General features: G+C 39.8%; 1 protein-coding gene across 7 annotated transcripts in view; it reads right to left on the bottom strand.

Moving 5' to 3' along the window:
• Nucleotides 1-17050, bottom strand: part of Trpgamma (Transient receptor potential cation channel gamma) — a 98819-nt gene that overhangs the window by 45717 nt on the left and 36052 nt on the right. For all 7 annotated transcript variants that reach the window (XM_033331900.2, XM_076619242.1, XM_076619241.1 and 4 more), the window contains one exon: nt 14540-14582. The gene's annotated coding sequence lies outside the window, so the exon portion shown is untranslated. The remainder of the gene's footprint in view (nt 1-14539; nt 14583-17050) is intronic.

The raw sequence follows: 17050 nt of genomic DNA, 5'->3' as shown, positions 1-17050 counted from the left end.
CGATATTGATACATCGTTGAAATAAACAGTTTTCGAAAGTAAAGGTTTGCGAAGCGCGATATCGTAAAAGTAGTTAAGAGGAGAATTTTAGCAACATTATATTGCAATCTGTGTAATATGTTATATTCGTAGTTCACCAGGACTTTTGTTTTCGTCTATTCTTCAGGTATTTTCATCCACTTTTTAATTATTTTTAGCAACTTTCGACAGAAAATGTGTTTCATGTTGTTTAGCCCTTCTGCTATCTAAACGACGATGTAATAGTTGTGTTATAAAACTTAAACCGTAATAGTACCGTAATAGTTGTGTTATAAAACTTAAAAAATTTCGTTTTATATGGATTTTGCGTATTCTTCATTTACCTTTTGCACAATATGTATTCTCCGTGTGATTTCGAAACGAAGAATAGATAACAGCTGCAACGATTACAAGTCTTAACAATTTATACTTGTCGACGACGAAACAGTTAATTAGGTTTCCTGTTGATAAGACGATAAGAGAAACGTAGATATAACTCGCATTACGAGTTTATGTCATTATATAAGATCTACGTAAAATCGATCGTATAATTTAATAATAATTGTCTGGTACTGAAATTTTTATACGTATGAAAACCTGGTGGCAAAGATGGCACCTATTGATATTATAATCCTATCGCGTTACTATTTCACCTCGTTCAATTTTTTATCCTATTCAGAGCTATACTTTTGGATAATGAGATATGGCAAAAAGCTTTTTGTTTTTAACGAAACTAGAAACAAAGTTGTACGCGTATTCGAAGATAAACTGTCTGAAGCTAGGTATTGTTTCATGGCAATAAAGACAGGAATCAACAAAACTTTCACCGTAATGCGAGGTACGTGGAAATTACAAATTTAATCCAGCGTGCGTTTTCGCGAAGCAATTGTTATAAAGTGTCGTTACACGGAACATAACAACCGAATTTACTACTGCCTAGCAACGTAAAGCAAAATCTCATTTTGGATTCTTCTTTAACGAACATTATTGTCGTCAGATTAATTGGATTCCTTTTAACGGCGTTTAATCTCTCACGTTGCATCGTTTGCGCCGAGATAAGCAGAAAATTCATTGACTCTGGAGGTTGATATTCCCCGACTTATCATGTTACCGTAGATTATAGTGTCCAATAGTTCCACGACATCGGCCGTTTATATCCGTGGATACAGAGATCTGATTTAAAATGGTAAACAGTGGTCGATAACAGATGACAGAGGATACCAACCGGAAAAGTAATTTTTTCGGTTTTACCCGGCTGCCACTTGCAGAAACCGAGATCAACGGGATTGCGGCAGAGTCGAAGCGATGTTTGATTCCAGGTAGTTGAGAGCGACGAGCGAAATACGACCAGTTGCTAAAGTTACGCATGCCAATGTAGAACCGCGTTTCTCAGTCGATGATGATTCACGTCCGGAGCTATAAATTTCGCTCGAATCGAGTCGACGAGAAAATTTGTTCTATCCTGAATGAGATGCAGCCACCGAGGTTAGGAAACCGAATGTTCGGCTCTTCTCGTACAATGAAAATCAGCTACGAAGTATACATAATATCATCGTTTCGTTTCATTCGCTGTGTCGTGAAACGAGTGTAAATATTGGGGAAGGAAGAAGGGAAGAATTGGGATTGAAAATCCCAACGCGTACAAATGCCTCGTTTCCACGCGGTTCGTTAACGGATCGTCTGGAACGCTTGAAATTTTTATATCGTCGTAGAGGGAAGAAAGCTTCTCCTCTTTTGTCTGGTTCTTACTTCCAGTGAAGAGGTGATCGTTCACGCGTTTTCAACAACGCCAAACAATTAAATCAACAAACTGAAAGAGTTTGAACTGAAAGAGTTCTGTATCCTCTTTCTTTGCTTTCCTTCTTTCATTTTCTTTGTTTTCGAGTACAAACAAAGCGAAATACAGCGCTATACTCCGCTCGTAGCAAATTAACTTCTCCCTGCTGCCGGCAGCGGAGTGCCACGAAAATCTTGTCGGCCGACGTGATTCGACATCCGCGTGACGTAAGCCTAATTGCAAGGGAGGTAAGCCTAATTGCACTATTTCGTATCCCCTTAACTAAAGACGATCAACTGATTGACCCAGATTCACCGGGCATTACCATAGCCAGCCTCGTCTTACCAAGTGTTACCGTTTCTCCCTCTAATGATCGGATCCTGTGTTCGAATTAATGTCTATCCATTCACGAACCATTCTGCTTCGTTCTTAGTTAGCTTAGTACGTGACCTATCCAGCATCAGATCCCAGCCAAGGATCTTCACTCGATTCCTGTAGCCAGCTTCATTTCGAAAATTAGCAACCTGAACAGAGGACAGATTTAAAGGGGAACTCTGTTCTGCGTCCCACTGCGTGTTACGCTTGTAAACATACATATATACATATACTCACACAGAAACCACTATAATTTTCCAGACCGGACACGAATAAGACGTGACTTGGGGAAACCGCTTATCATACGGGCTGACGCTCCAAGCCGTGTACACCTTTCGGATAAACGCGGATGGACGCGATAAAAGACTCGGAATGTACACTAATTGGATTAGAACACGGTGGTTTGCGTACATAGTCAAGGCTTGTGAAAAGAGGGGCAATTTTTCGACCGAGTTAATATACGTTTGTCTATGAGTTCTGGGTTACCGTGAAAATAAATTTCCTCGCCAAATTTAAAGTTGGACCATGTTTAAGCTTGCTGCGTAGCTTCTATATACATTTGCAGATAGCCGTTAAATTTTATCGATACAACCATGACAGCCGTGTTTCACTACAGTACCGATGAAAATTTAAATTGTTTTACATGTTGATAAGTTTCCTACGATCAGATAATGTACACGATTTCTTGTCTCGATAGCATATTGTCTCGATAGCGATTTTTGTTGAAACAGCGACGAAATTTGGACATACAAATTCGGAAACCGTGGCGGTGTTAAACTCCGAAACTCTATTTCGATCGGCAACGCTTTCGTAACTTCGTACGATGACAAAGGACAGATAGACGTTTTCCTGATTCAGGGAAATCCTTCATTTGATGCTTCACAGGCAATATCAGTCTCAAAGGTAATCGATGAATCGTATATTAAGCTTGAATAGCGTATAGTGGCGGAAATTTCGGGGCTACTTATCATCGAGACGATTGATGCGGAGACACGTTTGAAACGCGCGTAGGTTTGGCCTGTACGAGCACGTTATCACAACCGGTGACCTAGGAAATGCCCTCGCATCGATTAGTCCCCTGCATCCTGTCGCATCGCAATTCCCTTCCTTCCTAGTGTCCAGTTGTACTGATTCAGTAGCTCAGCAGAGTTTACGCTTTGCCCCGTTCTATTTTTAATATATGCACTCAACGAATATCGGAGAAAAAGTATATACACGTCATCGAAGCACTTTGCTTGGTAGCATTGGTGGCATGTTGGTGGCCGTAGATGCACGATTATGCCCTGGCAAAGAGCCAATGCCGTGAAACGCCCTTTGTAACCTGCTCCGTCGACACGCAAAAGGTATTCATCAAGTTTAACACAGTAGGGCGTTATTTGGTCTGACCCCGGTTATCCCCGGAGACACAGTCTTCGCTGTTTAATCTCTGGCTCTCATTCTCGCAAAAGGAAAGATTACAAGCAGCTTCCGTACTTTCGAGAAAAAGGACAAAGATCGTTGCAGGAAAATCTGATCGATTCGAATAGGAAAGCTTATTCCGAGAAAAGCGAGAGGAATGTAGCGATCGAATCTTTATGCCTTTGAATACGCTTTTTCGCCGTGCGTTTCGATATTTTGAGTTAATGCTTGGAAGCTCGTCTGACTACAAGCTATTCGTTTCTACTGCGCGCTGTTATTCTTCAACGAAGCTGCTTTCACACGGTTTCTCTTCCCCACGAACAGTTTGTTTAACGTTCATTTACAAGCAGCCCCGGTGCGCCAGCAACGAAACAACCGTTCACGTAGAGAAGAAACAAACTTTTAGGAATTCGATAACTTCCCTTCTGTTTGTCTCGTTCGGTTTCCACGTCTGACGCGTCACCGTCCGTTTCCACTTGACCGCGTCTCGTCGCCAACCTTTGTGTTACACGGTCCTTCCATTAATCGTCGTCTGCGTTACGAAATTATTCGTTCAATTAGCGGTTCGGTGCACGATTCCCATCGACGGAGTATGTGGAATCGTTCGTTCATCTCGTATATTCAGTCCTCGAATGGAAAATGCATTACGTGGGCTACGTACATTCACGAAGTAACATCTCGTGTAATGGACGAATCGTGCTTACCTAATTCTACCGAACATTAATTCCAAGCTATCAAAACTATCGCGTTACCGTCATATATTATCCGGCGAAGATAACGCAACTGATGAATTACCTTCTGGTAAATATCTTTACTTAAATATCTATCTAAATATTTAGGATTGTTAGTTTCACCGGTGCTAAATGGAATTCGATCGATTATTTGGATGACTGTGGGGAGCAGGTTAAACGAGACAATCCACCGTCAAAAGGCGTAATGAGTTTGAAAATTAATGACCACGCGAAAATCGCTCTATTCGGTTGCAAAAGCACGCAGTCCGGTTTACGTTATAATTATAACGTCATAAATGCCAGCATTGCTAAAGAGAATAGCGTGATCTGGTAACTGTTTGGCCACCAGTCCGCCCCTGTCACGTTTCTACAATTAAAACCCGATTCACCACATGCCGAATTTCTAACAAGCGGCGATCATTTGTCCATCGTAAAATTCCGTTAAACCAGCAATTCGCAACGAACAATCAGAATTTTCGAAAATTAAGCGAATATTTGGAAATTCCGCGTGAGAGTGTACAGAATAAAACCATAATCATACGCATCTGCATAATTAGTTTAAAAATACCAACAACTATCCGACGACTATTTTCTGTTATAAAACACGCGCAAGTGTTCCGACCTTATTTTCGACGGTTCTCAAAAGTGAAGTTTCCAATTCTATTTCAATTACTTTCTGTTCATTATGAAGGTACTTAACAAAAACAATTTTGATTATACAGTTTGTTTCGTAAACTAAACAGTTATAGACCTACAAGCTCAAGTTTCTCACGGGTTTCCTATAGCAATTACCTCGAGAAAGAAATTTTCCAACTAATCGAATCAACGATCGTCTAACAAGTTGATGGCATCGTCGAAAATTTAATAGAACGCCGACTATTCTTACCGATCTCTAAAGTCGATCGTGTTTTACAATTCTCGCCAACCTGGATTTTTAATCGCTTTTATGATCCTCTCTGGTTGGTCTCTCGCAACCAGGCTAAACTTTTCTAATTAAACGTGCGAGAGCGCGACCCTGGCAATAGAACGGTCAATTATCATCGCGTTTGCTTCGATTCGCCTGGTTCCTCTCCCGTTTTGCGTTTAATTTACGGTTCAATCTATCAGGTGGCTTATCGATTCGAAGCGAAAAGCGAACGGAGGAAAAACGTTTTTACCCATATCTTTGATCTGTATGTATCTGTTTTTCCACTTCGGTGTGGTTGTCACGTCCGAAGGATAGAGAAAATAAAACGAACGTGGCTCGTGTCCCGACTGTCTTCCCACTTGTTCTCTGTGTTCGTATATAAAAATAACAGAATTTCTCAACACTCCTTTCTTCGATTATCGTGATTTTAAGATTCGCAGATTTTTAACTACTGTTACTACTATATTGATCATGTAACAAGTAAATCAATATATAAGAAATATTGTTGTTAGAATTTTTACTAGAATTTAAAAAGATACCAAGATTAAAGATATTACAAATTTCCTATGGACACAAGGAATGCTATAAGATTACTAGAAAGATTATCGAAAATTAAATCTCGGTGCATAATTAAAAGATGAACGATCAACTGTTGACACGATGTTACGTAAATTTAAGCTGCAACTGTAATCTCGCGGTCGTGTTCACACTTTGTTCAATCAATATTTTTACAAAATGCCATATGTTGTTCCAATAATAAATATGTCGTATTGCGCGTGTAATACGTTTAAGGAAACATCACAGATTATTTTAAACGAGTTATATCTGGAGGAAAACCAATACTCGTAAAGAGCTTCAAACGCAAAATCATATTTTTCAATGGTGGATCATTTTTTACCAGCAGCAAAATTAATTTTATGCAATCAGTTTATCCTACGTTAATAACGAAGTTTCTTTAGTATTGATTTTATGGATTATATCTGTCGTATCGTTATTAGAGATATTACACTGTATCGATACTATCGATTTACGTGAAAGTGAACAGCAAAGCCATTCAAGAATACAAGACTAAAAAATTCGCGTATCCATCAACATCACGAAAATAAAGATTTAATCCAATCCCTCCTGTCGATTTTAAAAAGCGTCGTTCGATGTTTGATAAAAATTTATAGAGTAGCGCGGCAGATTTTTCCGTTGTGAACATTTCCCAGAACTCAATTTAATGTAACGGAATTTCAGCTACTTCTTTCGCTGTTAAAGCGACGAGTTAAACCGAATTTCAACTCAAACCGCACCACGAATTTTCCGCTGTCGGTCGTTCTCAGTTGCTGCGATGTTTCGCACGGCGTAATAATTGCAGACGTTCCCGAAGCATAATTCCCTCGGGATATATATTCCACGTCAACGAAGCGGAGACCTTCGTGCTCGCATATTTCACCTGCCTGGAGAACGACCCCGATTAATCGTTATTATTTCCGATTTGGTACGAGCAAGCGCGACGAAATCGTTCGACGTCGCGTCAAGATGTCCACCACGTTGTATGTTATTACTCCAAATTCAAAGTCACTCGACATTAATTCAATAATTTGCATATTACATTACAGTACATTATATTACAATATATCATATCACACGAAATGGATATACTACCGCTCGAAAGTACCGGGGTATTTGATTATTTCTGACAAAATCGACTTCGATTGCATAATCACGAATAAATCGAAATGCAACGATTTATTTAGAATGATGAAAATTATTTAGAATGATTTCTGTTATATGGTTATAAAATATTATTGTTATGTATATATTATAATATCGATGTTCATTTATAGTGTCAGTTTGCTATTGTTACGCTAAGGAATAAGTTAAATTATATATCGGTTTATTATTATTATATTAGGTGGTAATGAAAGAACGAAAGGATAAAAGGCGAGAAGCAAAAGTTTTGTAACTCATCGGGGAATCAACAACGGACTAACTAACTCACTGTTACGAGAAATGGTTATGCGTACATTGTATTATTAGAAATTACAGGCACTTGCTTCAATTACGGAAATTCCTAAGAGCTTTGGTTGTAGATCGCGTGTAGCTCGGTGCTGTTTGCTCAGAAACTACAGAGAAACAAGAACTTTTACGTATCTCTTCATCTTCCAACGCGGCCAAAAATGGACTAGAGAAAAATAAAGTAAACGATATATCGCGATGGCGACCGCAGAGATCCCTTTTTGAAATTCGAGCTACCTTTGTGTAAAAGAAAAATCGCGACGACAACGATGTTATAAACCGATTGTGTTTGCGAAACGTTTTCCACCATTAGTAACCATCATTAGCGTATTTGTCTTTTGCGTGGATTATATACGTTCATAAATCATACACAATCGTTCATAGCGATAACAAGAATTGATGATTTCTAGTCACAATCATATCAGTATTCACTGTTGTAACGAAGAATCGTATGTGCCAACAATAAGGAAAATTCCTTATTTAATTTGTAAATCGTCAAATTTAGTTATAAATTATTTTTATCTGGAAAAACAAAAGACATAAAACTCGGAAAGGCTATTTGTCTTGTTACTGCAGTGCTAAGCAATAAAATACATTGTGTACATTGACAGGTCAACAAGCACAGTTTTGTATGAGAATATGATTTATACTCATGAAGTTAATTTGCAGCTACTATCGGTATTTTTTGAAATTATCGGAATTCGATATCGTACGTATATGTATTTGCGAAAGTCATTTTGGTATTTATTTTATTTATTTTTTATCATTTATTTTTATATCATAATTCTCTTCTCGCTGTGCATTTTTTTGTTTCTGATATCTTTTCCTCTTGGATCTAAAGTACACGATCTTTCTTCATTTCTTCGTTATTTTATTGTAGGTTAATGGTGTTTTATCATCTACACCTTCAATAAATAAAACGTATATCTTTCGAATAATTATGAATAGAATACTATATACAGATAAAACTATACAACTCGTCATTGCCCAACTAAATTGATGTTTGCCATTTAAAAATCTTAAACTGTTTCTTAATCACGCGCAAACAGTCGCACAGTTTGCAATTTAATTTCACGAAAAACCGATCTTTTCGTGGAAAAAGTTACCGCTTGGACGATGTCCGGGTATTTAAAGAGGTCATAGGACAAAACGATTTAAAAACTGACTACGAAAACTTCGAATTAAAATACGAACTTCAAAGTTTTCCGGGTGCGACGTCACGTTTCCGGATGCTCCAACACGATCGTGTTCTGGTACACGAGGATGAGTAAAAGAAACAGTGATTTTTTACGCGACTTCTTGCTAACGAAGGTCCGTAAAGTGGTTTTAATTACATTTACATAGCCGCGTCTCTTTCTCGCTTTGACGATAGAACCGGTGATTTTCCTCGGTAGATATTAAGCTTCTGCTTGTTGTGATTGATCACAATTTGATGATTGAGTAACACGCGCCACACAATGTTGGCTATAGGACTGAAATAATTAACGCGTCTCGTTCTCGCTTTGACGTAAACCTATGACTTTCGTCGACAAGTATTAAGCTTTCATTTCCCAATATTGATCGAATCGCTTTGCGAATTCGAAACTCACTGACAATTCACGCATACGCGTCTCGCAACGTTGCTAGAAGTAAAGTAACTGGCAGGATTCCAACCACTTAAGTTGAAAGTTTAATTAGATGCTGCGGTGAATTTGGTTAACCGAGTCGTCACGTTTCGCGACGCATCGCTAAAAATCTGCACACTCTCCGCCTAGATGCGACGGTAGACGAGAATACCAGGACCAGCAATGTGGCGGGTAGAAAAAAAGGAACTCTCTCTCTCTCTCTTTCTTTCTCTCTCTCTCTTTTAGTCGAAGATGTATAATTCGTTGGAACAGTGTTTTCACCGAACGCGCGACTCGCTTCGCGTGCAATTAAAACCTTGGGATTATTTCACGAGAAGGCAAGAGAAATGTGGTCAGACTATCCCACGCAAGCTGTTACCGTTAATTAGGATTAATCGAGCGGCAACGCCATTACGTGGCTCGCGAAGTGATAATCATTCGGCAATTAACTAATAAGCCTATGGGTAGGTTTGCAGCTGTTGTGCGACTTACGATTACCAATTTCATTATCTGTGTATTGTACCAGACTACTCAGATGATCTATCGCGGTGATCAGTCATGTCATCGCGTTTTTTATCCAATTTCGTTCGTTTCAATATTTTCCAACGAGATAATGAAGTAATCGACAGCAGTACATTTAGATACGTTTGCAATTACGGTTTATTTCCCTCGAAACGGTAGTTTAACAAAATCGATGGCGTCCGTTAGCAGCAAATTAGGCTGCACGCTAGCCCACTGTTCCGTTTCACTGATATTCTCGTATATATATGTATTTCGCGAGCCATTAATTTACCAAATCAACCGCCGAGCATACAATGGTTCGCCAAGATATTATATTTGCACGCACATCATAGAAAAATTTCATTTTTTCATATAAATATAATTGCGCGTGTCGTGTCTATATTATAAAAGGTTTCTACAAGTGTTCGAGATATTTTTGCGAGCATCGGAAACATATAGCGACGATTTATGGGAAGTTCCAACTAAATATACAGGAATTCTTATCCGCTTTAACTCTCAATTTATTTATCCAAAGAATGCTTCGCGATCTTATCGTATTTCGAAAGGCAGCTGCGTTGGGAATTTCGAATTCCGTTTGTTGAGATCGATCCGTCGTGCTACAGCGTTCGTCCGCGCGTTACGTTTGCCTGATATATTCTTCGGTACGTCTACACAATTTCGTTTATCGTAAGGCTGTTCGCGAAAGTTTGTCCAAGCGAACTGCTGGAACTGCGAGCATGGAATTCGAAATACAACCATGAGCTAAAAATCGATTATCGAGTAATCGACTGACTAAAACCCTCTACTACGTTTTCTAATTGATCGCAGCCGTCAAATTCCGGGATACGTGTTTTCTGATACCAAAGTTGCGACTCGCGAAACCGTGCCGGGTTTCGCACGTATTTTTATAGCTCACAGCGATTTGGTCTTCGAATTAGAACGATTACTACGAATATTCGAAATTTTATCTCGACTTGTTTCTTCTGAATAAAATATTTTCAGAATCCATTCGTACACTTAATTTGTCCACCGAAAAAGTCGCGGAATAATTTTGTTTAAACGGTATCCTACATTATTAGATATATTATCATGTGCTCCCAATTTTTCTGCAATTAATTCTTGATGCAAAAAGAATTTAATTGTGTTTGTAAAAAAAAATATTCGAATAACATCCTGTTCGCGATTGTTACTGAATTTTCATCCTTGGTAATCAAACGCTTGTTCCTTGATAATGTTACGTATTTTTTCTGCGATGACCCTCGCGCTATTAGCATTCCGAATTGTTCACGACACTATATGCTAAGTATGCTGTTTCCATTTCAGTTACACAAAAACGTATACCAATAGATACCCCATCTATAATCACTGATTGTTCTCGTCAGACTGTGAAACGCTGCAAAAAAATAAGGTAAGCACACGGTGACAGGCAGAGTCGTAAGTTATTCTAAATCCCCCAAAAAACGTATGACCTACTCAACAAAGTATCTGTCAATATAACACCTATTTTTATATATTCGCAAACTTTCACACGTCTACGTTGACATACTTCTATTGAGTTAAGTAGCAATATGAAAGAACATGTTTTGTACTTTAGAGTGGAACAGAATCCTACAAAGCAAAAAGCCGAAATTCTTTGAAAACAACCGTCGACTGTCTACCAAACGATTATTCCTATCGAGCGGCAAGCTCGCAAGAGACGAATGCATAAATAAACAAGTTACGCAATGCTTTTCCATGAATCTGTATCCTCTGCGCTGTAGGTGACCCAACCGTGTCTTCGAGCAACACTGTTTTCAAACCCAGCGCCCCAATGTTCTTCGTTTTTGTATATTTTCTAGAGTTCAACACCCTTAAACGTCTTCCGCCGTTCGTAACGCTAACCAGCCCTCGGTGATCGAAGTCTCCGAGGAAGTAGCTCGGTATTGGCTACTAACAGGCCAACGAAATTCCCCGGAAACCAACTAGATTATATTCTTCTTTTTTTCCCGTTGCATTTCAGTTTCCGACGTTCTGCTGCGACCAAATTAAATCACCGACGAAACTTCGCGTTCAGGATGCTCTTCTTCGTGCTTTGTCATCGTTGAACCTTCTTCCTTTGTCCCCGTTTCTTTTTTCAGTTACCGTCCCTGGTAAAGTTTCGGACTGCCCGAAGTAACATCGAACGTTCCAACTATAGATACACCGGCTCACGAAAGCATTTGGACACTTGTTATTATAGAATACGTTTATGTGTACATAGTTCGTGCTATTGTGGCATTTTGTTAACATTGTAACGAGGCTGTCGTGATTATGTTGATAAGAATCTGGAAATTCGTTTTATCAGGAAATAAAAGACATTTTTCGGACAACCTAATATATGAAGATTAAAGGGAGAGAAGATAATGAGTCGTATTTACAGGTTTCGGTATATCGAATAATATTACATTACTGAAATTGTTTTTATATTTGGTTTAAAAGCTTGACATGAGTTTCATTGAAACAAAATTTTCCAAATACTGCTTTTAATGATATTACGTTCGTGATGTTAAATTCGTGAAAATATCGTTTGTCTCGACGAGCATATCTCTGTTTTTCATAAAACTTGCATAAGAATTCGTTTGAAACCTTACCAATACGATCGTGACAATCGAGTCTCCTATAGCACAGATAATATATTCGTAAAAGGCGTCTACAACCGAGTCACTGTATATCCCTCACGTTCTGCTTTTTCTTTTATATGGCGACGTTGGGAAAATCATATCGACGCTCGGAGCTACGCGCAGATAGAAAACAAATGACGCGAGAATAGCGAGGGCGTGGCGAGGGATAAAGCGATTGTCGTTAAATTCTGCGGCAAACAATTAAAACGTTGTTTCGTTGACGTAAAATGGTTTGCATCCTCTAATAAATAACGTTTAATAATAGATGAAAACCGCGGTCGGTTCGTTTAAAAAGAATATGCACGATTATTTTCACAGACAGAAGAATCATCATGTCGAAATATTTCCTGGGCAAGCATTCTTTAAACCGGGCGCAAGATCGACCATTCCATATGTTGTATGCTGTGCCGTAAATATTATCGTAAGACGTTGCGACCATTTCTCTTGTCGAAACGATCGTTCATTCTGATCAACGGCGTGTATCAAATACACACGGCGTGACTGTGCCGGCCGCGCCGTGCCAACCTATCGATCTACCCCGTCTCTAATCGAATATGCAATGTTTTTCACTGTTGAAAATTCATACGATGCCGTGCTCCGCGAATTCTCGCACAAACTTCCAAATATTCATGTCTCTTCCGACGTGGTTCCAGCCTCGATGTTCTCCTCGAGTCTCTCTAATCTTTGCCCCCGATACATAGTCACACACTACGTTCAGAGTCTTCAGAGGTGCGTTGAAATTGTATTTAAACGCAACGCTGATAGAGAGAGAGAAAGAGAGAAAGAGAGAGAAGGACGAAACGGCAGGTTAGGTAAATAGTAGAGGGATATTCCAAACATTTAAGCGATTCTCATCAGCTTCGCTTGTACTGCATAAGTAAGAGAATTCAAAATGGAATATAGTGGAAGATTCTATTGTTAATTTCTATGACTGTTTTACGAGAGAACTAGATTTCGGTTAAAAAGTGTTGGTTGCTCCACGCTCGCTCGAAGATTTACCTCGAGCGTCCTGAGTAAATGAATAGGTTCGTACGATAACAGGACGAAATTGCCAGAGTACGCGATTCGTCGGTCGAAAATTCGAAAGCTGCGTGACCTCAGGCAATGACCTGGCTTCCGGAGATAAGGGCTAGTTCGTGGAAGGCTTTCGAATCGTTGCAACGTTGCATCTGAAAGGCTGGTTTTCATTAATCATTTTTCCCGCTCTTCGCCACGTCGGCGTCCAAGTCGATCGAGATTACCCGTCGGAGGAAACTGAATCGGCGAAACAGCACCGGTCGAAATATTCTGATAATATTTTCAGACGATCGTTCGTGCCGACAGGTAATTCGCGTCGACTTCTTAGCGCCCTCGTTCCCCTACCCAATTTCCAACGATAATTTGGCCAAATGGTGGGAACCGTACAACGGGTCTCAGATGCAAATGTAAATGCAACACGAGAGGATGAACGTGCCACGATTTTTTACCTCGGTCCTCCGTCGATCGTTGTAATTTATGGACACACGAATACAATCGAGCCAACGCTCCAGAAGACTCGTCTATGTATATACGCGCGTGTTCGAACTCCTTCGGACGATAAAACGTTTGCACGGTCGACATCACAGTGCAGCCTCGCGCTAGTGGGCGTTCCCCGAGTGCATCGTGCGAATTTACTAGGGATCGCTGAGGGTGTACGAACTAAGGGAAAAATCAATGCAACGCGGCCACCAAACACGCAACGTGAAACAAAGTCCACGAGAAAACCACCGTGCCCGGTGCTGTCGAGAGGTCGAGAAGTGTTACAGTAAGGGTACGTATGCGAAAGACCCAGATAAGCGTAATATGGCGTCGTATAAGACGATGGAAAAATTCATACTCCGATCGGCGTATAATGCGATTTAAGAATTACCTAAACGGCCTCTATACAGAAGCATATTGTTGCGAGATAAACAAACAAGAGCGGTATTGTAGATTTTACATCTTGATGATAATTAGGCGACGCGTTTGTCATTTCTCGGATGTGAATCGTGTTACTAGTGCGTTACGTTTCGTTAAAAATGGGCCATTTCGAGCCTACTCTGAAGAGGTGAACGTCGAAACGAAACGCGGTGTGCTAATAACACGACTGAAAGCCGAAGAATGCCAAATATGTCAAGAGCGGTATTTGTCACTTTTTGCTGCGTTTGCCTCCGGCACTTTGTCTCGGGCCTCACTCACATTTAACATGCAAACGTATACGTAAAATCATAATTTCTAGAGAATACCTGAATTCGGTGTACTTCGTCTTAAGCGTATATTTCCAAACTGAGTATCGTGTTACATTATAATCGTTTTCTATCGTGGCGTGCTCGTGTTACTCGCTTACGACAGTAACTTACTGTAATTTATGTATTAATCTTTGTACGATATGGAAGACTTCGCATATTCCATGATACTTATTTCCATATGGAATTAATCGTATTACTTCAACAAATAATCCAGTTTATTTTTTCCGTTTTGGGAACCGTATAACGCGAAACGTATATAGAACGTTATAGGGAGGTCCGGTAAACAACAACTAATACGTGCAACGTATGAAAAGGATCTGATGTACTGTGCGTACTCACCGATCGTCGGTATGTTCCTGTCATGATTTCCCTCGGTGGAAAACTGAAACAGAAAGAACAACGGGGGTTAAACATCGACGATCGTATCAAACGATTCGTGTGAATCGCCACGAGCAAAAACACCTTCCCCATCTCGTTTCTCCGCGATAGAAATCACATCAACGCGTGATTGGCTGCGCAGAAACCTTTTTTTTTTATATTTCCCTGTTAATGGACTACGTTCGATGGAATATCCTCTCGATGAGAAGGCAAATGGATGGAATAGGGGAAATGCTTTTACCATGCGATAGAATTCTACGAGGAGAAGAAAATTTATCGGTTTCCTAATGGCGGCACCGATTTTCGCCGATAGTCAAATATTTTTCATCATGCTCGATCGTTTTTCTCCTCGTTTTATTACCCCGACCCGACCCGACCTTGTGGGCAAGCCCCGCGGATGTTTATTTTTTACTCAAACTGTTTATCCGATACAATTGTAAACAGATTTATTGTAATCATCGGATTCGCGAACAGAGAAACTAGCAGCGATAAATACGCGTGTAAACGTTTGAAATGTTTGTGACCGTTTGGAGGGCGTAAAATACATCGTTACTTGCTGCAACTGAATCACGCTGCACCTCGTATCTCGTTAACACCGGCAAGAACGTAAAAAGAAGAAAGAAAATTTTCCATCGGGCGGTTCTTGTTCGGCAAACGTTTCTTTCAAACAAAACATATCCCTCGGGTTCTGAAGGTAAACTGAGTTTATTCAGAGCCAGCACCGGTAGGAAATAGAAGCCGGCAGAAAGGAATTTCGAAGTCGTGCACCGCCGTGCGAAATTCCTGACTGGCTCGTGCACAGTGAAGGAGCGCTGTCTCTTGGAAAAAGAAGCTTCCTGTTCTGTGGCCGAAAGAAGCCACCGCCAATCGATACACGGTTTTATCCCTCGCTTTAAAGCTCCGAGTATCGTATCCGGAGCATCGATCAGCTTTGGCTTTCGGCTAAATCGAGCGTGTCAAAGTTCCGAAGGTTCCCAGGAATCCTGATCGACTCGTTAGTTTCGTTTCTTCGTAGAATGAATAAAATGGATATTTTTTTTAAATTAGTACCGTCGTACAAACCATGGAGGTATAACGTGATATATTTGCTTGGTCGTGTGGTTACGACTTTTCAAAGAATCGCAATTTCAAAATTAAAAACACTGTGTAAAAAATGTCTGTGTGCTCTCTATGCAAATATTGCACTCTATTCTAATTAAGTCAAATATTGTTCTTTCTCTGGCTTTGGGTTTTGCGTTTGTATAAATATCCTGCATGTCTATAGAGACATCTTTCAGTCATCTTTTAGTTATCGAGCGATGCAGAAAATAGAAAATCGACAAACATAAATTTATCGCGTCTTGTTTTTATTTGTATTTCTTTACCCGTTTTTATGAAAAATAATACGATCCACGGCGAGCGTGTTAATTCGTAAAATAATTTCGTTATCTCGATAGACATTAGTAAATCGTAGATTTAACTATCTTCGAAATTATCTTTGAGGAGAGGATTTCATCGTAGACGACAGAACGCGAATTTATGGAAAACGGAGCAGAATTCTTGCAAATACGTATCTTTCGTAAATAAAATGGGAAACGAAGATGTAAAGCAAAGGAATATCGACACGGCACGTTCCTACGTTGATTCGACGAAATATTTACCTCGCGATCGCGTCTTTGAAATTCCTTTTCCACCTGCAGCTAACTTTTTCATACACGACGGACGCATCTTGAAAAATTCGACGCGTTTCTTTTCACGAATCGACAAAGGGGAAGAGACAGCGATAAAATGTATACAACAAAATTGGCCGCGATAAGGTGGCTGACATGTGCCGATTGTACTGTCTGACACGGACTCGAGGATCGCGAACGACGAATGTCACAGAGGCTGCGAATTGTTGTCATTTAGATGCAAAATATATTATGTTGTTTCGTGGAATCTTAACGCTATGAATTGTGAACGTTTTTGTCTCTTTTTCGAGTACAACAAATAGCCGATAAACTAAGACAAGAAAGATCAATATTGTTCTTTCAATATTCTAGTTTGCAATATTCTAAACGCGTTTCCAAAAACTGCTTGCTGCTCAAACGATTAAAAAATTCATTGATAGTACTCTGTCTATAATTTATCTGTTATTCCTGACAATGAAATAATGGTAATCGAGTATTTTTCGGTGGGAAGTCAACGATTACGTTGAATAGTGCACCGCCCTGACAGGGTATTATGTGAGAATAATTCCGTAAGGATTTTCCACCGGTTTCGGCAATAAGAAATCGTTTCCATGCCCGTTAACCAAGAGAGTCTCGTCGTTTCCTTGGATTAGGACCGTATCTTCTCGTCTGGTCCTGTACAGCCCTTCGCGAAAATACCGAACAAGCTAATCCACCCAGTAAGCCCGATTTCCACATCGTTTGTCACTTTGCTAGATTTCTCTCGAATCATCGAGACATCGATCTAATTGTTCTGTGTGTGTAATTATATCGTATAAGAACG

The sequence above is a fragment of the Bombus vancouverensis genome, chromosome 6, assembly GCF_051014615.1.
Source record: "Bombus vancouverensis nearcticus chromosome 6, iyBomVanc1_principal, whole genome shotgun sequence".
NCBI lineage: Eukaryota > Metazoa > Arthropoda > Insecta > Hymenoptera > Apidae > Bombus > Bombus vancouverensis.
Note: the sequence above shows the minus strand (reverse complement) of the source record. Positions and strands in the feature narration are given on the sequence as shown.